Raw genomic sequence first — 6,085 nt, 5'->3', positions numbered from 1 at the left:
CAAAATGAATATATCCATGAAAGGGTTGGAGTAGCTCAGTTGTGGAGATTAGAGAGAGTCGCCTTAGATTGTTTGGTCGCATTGAACATCAAACATCTAATGGCCTTGATAGGAGTGTAAATGTTCTAGATTTGATTTATGATAAGAAAGGTAGACGTAGATCTAAAATGACTTGGGCATGTTGTATAAAAACAATCTTAATTTATTAGAATTAACTGAAAGTATGACACTCAATAGGGCACAGTGGAGAAAAGGATCCATGTATCCAACTACACTTGGTATGATAAAAGGCACATTGGTGTTGTTGTTGTAATTTTTTCAGGTGAATTAAAATCACTCCCGTAAATTAAATTACTTTTTTTGGAAGATTTACATGCATACAACTCAATTCTTTTATATTTACATATCGAACACCTAAATTCCATTTTTTACAGGCAATGCCACATTCCCTATTCATGAAAATGTCTCACTTTTAAAAAAGTTAAAATTGTGGTATTTTTGATGTGATATGAAAGTTATGCGATATGAAAGTTTTGGATGGTATAAATGTTATAATTGAAGTTTAGGTGTTAGACATGTAAATCACAAGAATTCGGTGGCAAGTAAATGCTCTGTTTTTCAGTAATACCACGCAATTCTTATTTATTTACATTTCTAACACCTAAACTTCAGGTTTTACATGCATGCTAACTTGCCTATTCATAAAAAGTGTATTTTGTTCTAAAAAAGTTAAAATAATGATATTTTTGATGTGATATAAAACACTTGGGTGGTATAAATGTTAAAAAAAAAAATAAAGTTTAGGTATTTGATACGTAATACAAAAGAATTGGGTGGTATGTATGTAAATGCCCCTTTTTTGTCTCATTAAAAAAAATAAAAATAAAAAATAAAAATCTTAATTTAAATGCAGGTCCACAAGATGGTTGATCTCTCGCTGTATCCTGACCGCGAATCTCTATGGCATATGGAAGTAATTGAGGCTTATAACTTGTTTTATACTACTGTAACAGAATGATGATTCAGTTCATCTCACAATGTCTACATTCCTTTTGTGTAATGATTTAGTGCTTTGTGATGACCCTTTTGCACACATCCAAAAATTTGAATGCTTGCTATTTTTTGTAGATAGTTAGGCCCACATACAGTAATTTGTTCTGCATGTATTTTAGTCATAACAAAATTCATTATCTCAGTCGTGCGCCAGATGAAAAAATGGGATTTGCATACCTACCGTACAAGTCTCGTGTATTAATATATGCAACTCCATTTTCGATATTTACCTAGATAACATTTTAGAATTTCAATTACCTCAGAATATAATATTAATGATATTTTTATATGATTTTGTATTCCCACAACAACAAAAACAAGCATTTATCCCACTAAGTGGGGTCAGCTATATGAATCTTTTTCTCCACTCCCTGCTATTGAGTATCATATTTTCATCTATCTAATATATTAAGATCATTTTCTATACAATATGCCCAAGAATTTCTAGGTCCTCCATTGCCTTTCTTAACATAACTCAAATCTAAAACATTTGCTCTCCTCATTAGATCATCAGGTGGTCGACTTTTAATGTGACCAAATCATCTAAGATGAGTCTCTAATTTTGTCCGCCACTAGAGCTATGCCAACTCTAACACATATATATTCATTTCACATTGTCTCTTAAGTGTAAAGCCACTCATCCAACTAAGCGTTATCATTTCAACAACACTTAACTTAGTTTTATGTTTCTCTTTTAAAGGTCAACATTCAACATCATAGAGCATTGCAGGTTTCACCACCATCCTGTAAAATTTTCTTTTTCAGTCTAAGCGGTATTTTTCTATCACAGAATAAGCCCGAAGCATTTCTACTAATAACTTACTCATTTATATCACCATCACTTCGAACAATAGACCTGAGATATCTAAAGCGTTCACACCTTTTAATTATTTAATCACCCATAGTTTCTACTCTGTCACTAGAGCTATTACTAAAATTACATTCCATGTATTCAGTTTTAGTCCTACATAAATAAAGGCCTTTAGACTCCAATGTTGATCTCCATAATTCAACTTTTTCCTAGCTTTTTCTCTAGTCTTATCCACAAGATGGATATGATTAGCGAAAAACTACTAAAGGAAAATATTTGGTCAATCCTCCTATTCGAACACAAGTAACAACTCTAGTATACAAATCTTTAATGACTTGAATTAATAATAATAATAATAATAATAATAATAATAAATAAGAAATAATATTAAATATTAATGTTTAGATCTGAGTTATGTAAATAAATAAGAATTCTGTGGTATGTGTGTAAATGGTCAGTAATTCACGAATTAATGACAGGCCAAATAACTACTAAAGGAAAAAAAAAAAGGTTTATAGTTCTAAATTGTTTAAATAAATAAGAATTCTGCGGTGCACATGTAAATAACCAGGAATTCACGAATTAATGGCCAACCAAATACCTTCGACCCAAGGACAATCTTGAAGAGCTTCATTGACCAAAACAGGTCCTTGACTCGGAGAAATAGAATCATGACCATTATAACAGACAAAGAATTAGGTTGGATCCGAGCAACTACCAGCCTGTAGAAATTTAGAATTCAAAGCCCTCCCTGATCTTTACTCTTGCGAAGATCGACTCGCTTGTCAGATCTGTTTACTCCGATGAGATCTGATGTGTTGCTCTGCTATGCGAGTTTATTTCGACTATTTTGGTTGTGAGAACTGTTTTTTGATTTCCTAAATTTTGGCAATTTTCGGTTGATGATAGAATTATTTTGGAATGCATTGGGTAGAGTTGGACTTGCTCTTCGAGATCTATTTGTGTTGTATTATGTTGTGTACTGGGTAGAGTTGGACTTGCTCTTGCTAAGATCTATTTGTGTTGTATTTTGCTCTCTGCTATGGCGTACTGGCTACCAATTTGATGCTTGCATGACAATTGCAATAGCTATATGGATAGCGGTTAGTGCCAAGAAAATTGTCGAATACCTAAAGGCGTAGACTAATAGGAATATCACTAGTGTAATTCTATAATAGTTGTGGATGAGATTTTTCAGGTTTTTATAATTTTTATATTCTACACTTACTTGAAAACAGAAGCGTTGATTATCATCACCATCACTATGCTTATCCCAACAATTTGGGGGAAAGAATATGAATGTTTAAAATACATACTGATTTATCATATTATAGAAGTATGTTATAAATACTTAGATATAAAGTGATATACTGTACATGAATGTGCTTCCATATGAGTTATGTTCTAATTAATGTGCAAACACTCTTCATGTAGAGCAAACACTTCTGTTTGCATTGTTTTTGGAGTAGTTGAGGGGGGCATTTAGTAGTTGAGGGGGCATTCGATATATACAAAAAAAATAATTATGTTGATTTTGTCTGGCTTTCCTGAACTTGAGTACGCCAGAATGCTGTGAAATATGACAATGTTAAGTAGGGTGTGATTTCACCAGTGAGTGCTTCAAGTACTTAGTAGGATGTACTAAAATTTTAGTGAGTTTAAAGCCCTAATGAAAATTAGTATTAGACCTTACATGGATATAATTTTATGGTTGAGGGATTGCAACATGTCAAGGCACAACTCCTTATTACTGTTCTTATTTAAAATTTAACTTAGATTGGAGTGCTTTGAAGAGTGAAAATTGATACACTATTAGAGTGAAAATTGATACTTAGATTGGAGTGGTATGGTTCCAGTTTAGATTACTGCAACATCAATTTCATCTTAACTTGAAGCATCTGAAGCTTGTAGTTGTCCACTAATTCTTGTTATTTAGCAAAACCTTAATACCCATTGCAGTAGACCACTAAAGCTTCTATAAATACCCATTGCAATATCATAAGCATCACTAGATTTTATGATACCCGATACCTGGAATGAATGGATAGTGGTGCTATTTGATCTTTGTAATGGTTTTTATGAGGATTATGCTATTTGATATTTGTTAAAGTGAACCTTCTCAATCATCTGTGCCTTGTTCTGGAGACACTTCGGGTAGATAAGTTACATATTAACTTTAAGAAATGCTTTCCCCCATTCTTTTTTATATTTTTTGGTTCTTGTGGTTCAATGTATTGGATGTTGATCAAAATATGTTTTTTAAGGTTATTATAAATTGACATCAGCCACTTCTTATTATTCAAAGTTTTCATGAACTGGACATTGTTTTTTGTCACAGAGTATTAAAGGCTTTAATTATATTATTGCTTCTTTAGCTGATATCTTGCAAGTGAGATTTAAATCAAGTGAAATTGAAATGGACTCTTGCTCCTGCAAAAGTATTTGCCTATATCATAAGCTTCTTAACTATGCAAAATTTTTTGAAGCATCTTCTGATGCTTTAAAAATTGGAATTAATGCTGTATTAGCCATGAAAATTATCATATTGCTTTAACAAGAAATTGAGGAATGCCATCTAAAATTGCTCTATGGGTTCTACTAATCTTGTGTTCATTTTCTTTGCCAAGAGTTTGTCTTATACTTTAACAGGAAATTGGGTAGAAGGATTGTACATCTTGTAGATGGATTGTACATTTTATCTTGCCACTATGAAATGAAAATATGATGATTTGAAAGAATACAAAAAGATTATTTTGTATAGCCCAACTCTCTTTTGATTTATCTCAATTTGAAAAAAAATCAAATTTTAAATTCTAATTACGATTTGCATTATGGACTCCACTTAAATGGATCATAGTTATGTATTTCTTGTCCTTCCTAATTTGGGATGTATTTTCTTGAGGATTTTTTTGTTAGAAAAGTCTTTTTTTTTCTTACTTAGAATTATTTTTTGTACTTATATTTTAAGTTGCTTTGTGTACCTATAATTTCTTCATATAGTTCCAACATGTCTAAGATGAATGAAGGGGGTCCGTCAACTATGTGGGATAAGGAAGTTATAAATATTTTTTGCAATCTCTGTATTATAAAAATATAACTCGGAAATAGGCCAACATCTTATTTTAACAAACAAGGTTAGCAAAATATTGCGAGGAAGTTCAAAGAATTGACGTGAATGGATTGTGACAGACTCCAATTCAAAAACAAATGGAATCAATTGAAGGAGTGAAAATTTTGGAAGAAGCTGAAACATGGATCTAGCGGGTTGGGTTGAGATCTCATTAAGCGGACAATCGATGCTCTAGATGAATTGTGGGTTGAGAAATTAGAGGTAATATTTACACTCTCAATTTGTTTATTCTCATAATTTTTTGGTTTAACTAATAATCCCTCTAAACCCCACTTCTCAAGACAATGTTACAAGCAATGCCGACAATGAAAAAATATAAGCAGTGCAAAATTGAGCCGGACTTTGAAGATAAACTTGACATAATGTTTAAAGGGGTTGTCGCGGCGAGAAAACATGCATTCAACCCTAGTGAGTTGGGGTTTGCAGGCATACTAGATAACTTGCCACATGAGTAGGTGATAACTGATGAAGAAAGGGCGTAGTATTAACTAGAAGGTGATGGGGAGTCCAGTTCCCTGTCAAAGAGGCCCATACTTGGTAGGAGGAAGAAAGATAAGGACATTTTTGTGAAAAGCTTATTCGATAGACTGATTAATGTTTTTGCAGCTCTGCCACCTGCTGCACCCCCTGACAACACCATCATAGACTGTATTGGAGCTTTTGATGCTCTTCCAGAAGTAGTTACAAATATGTGATTTCATGCAAAATGTGTTAAAAAAAAACTTGAAGATCCTACCCGTATGCAAATATTCATGGCATTGCGGCCCAAATTGCACGTTGAATATTTGCGTGTTTTGGTGGATGAATGAGTCTGTTTTATATGTTGATATTTGATACACCAAAAATATTTGTATTTTTAGACCCATATTTTATACTTATTTTTGATGATATTGCACTTTAATGGAAGATATTTTAATATTTTCTTGCAAGTTGTTGATTTTTAGGGCTTAAAGCAAAAATAAAACAAAAAGGATTAAATTTGGAGTCAAAATGACGTTTTTGAAGAAATGCTCAGCGCCGGCAGCGTCGACGACGCAGAACAAATTAACACAGAGATTTCTTACTCAGCGTCTAGCGCCGACAACGCCAAA

This window comes from Phalaenopsis equestris, unplaced genomic scaffold, assembly GCF_001263595.1.
Source record: "Phalaenopsis equestris unplaced genomic scaffold, ASM126359v1 Scaffold000174, whole genome shotgun sequence".
In the NCBI taxonomy this organism is placed as follows: Eukaryota; Viridiplantae; Streptophyta; class Magnoliopsida; order Asparagales; family Orchidaceae; genus Phalaenopsis; species Phalaenopsis equestris.
This window is presented reverse-complemented; position numbering follows the sequence as displayed.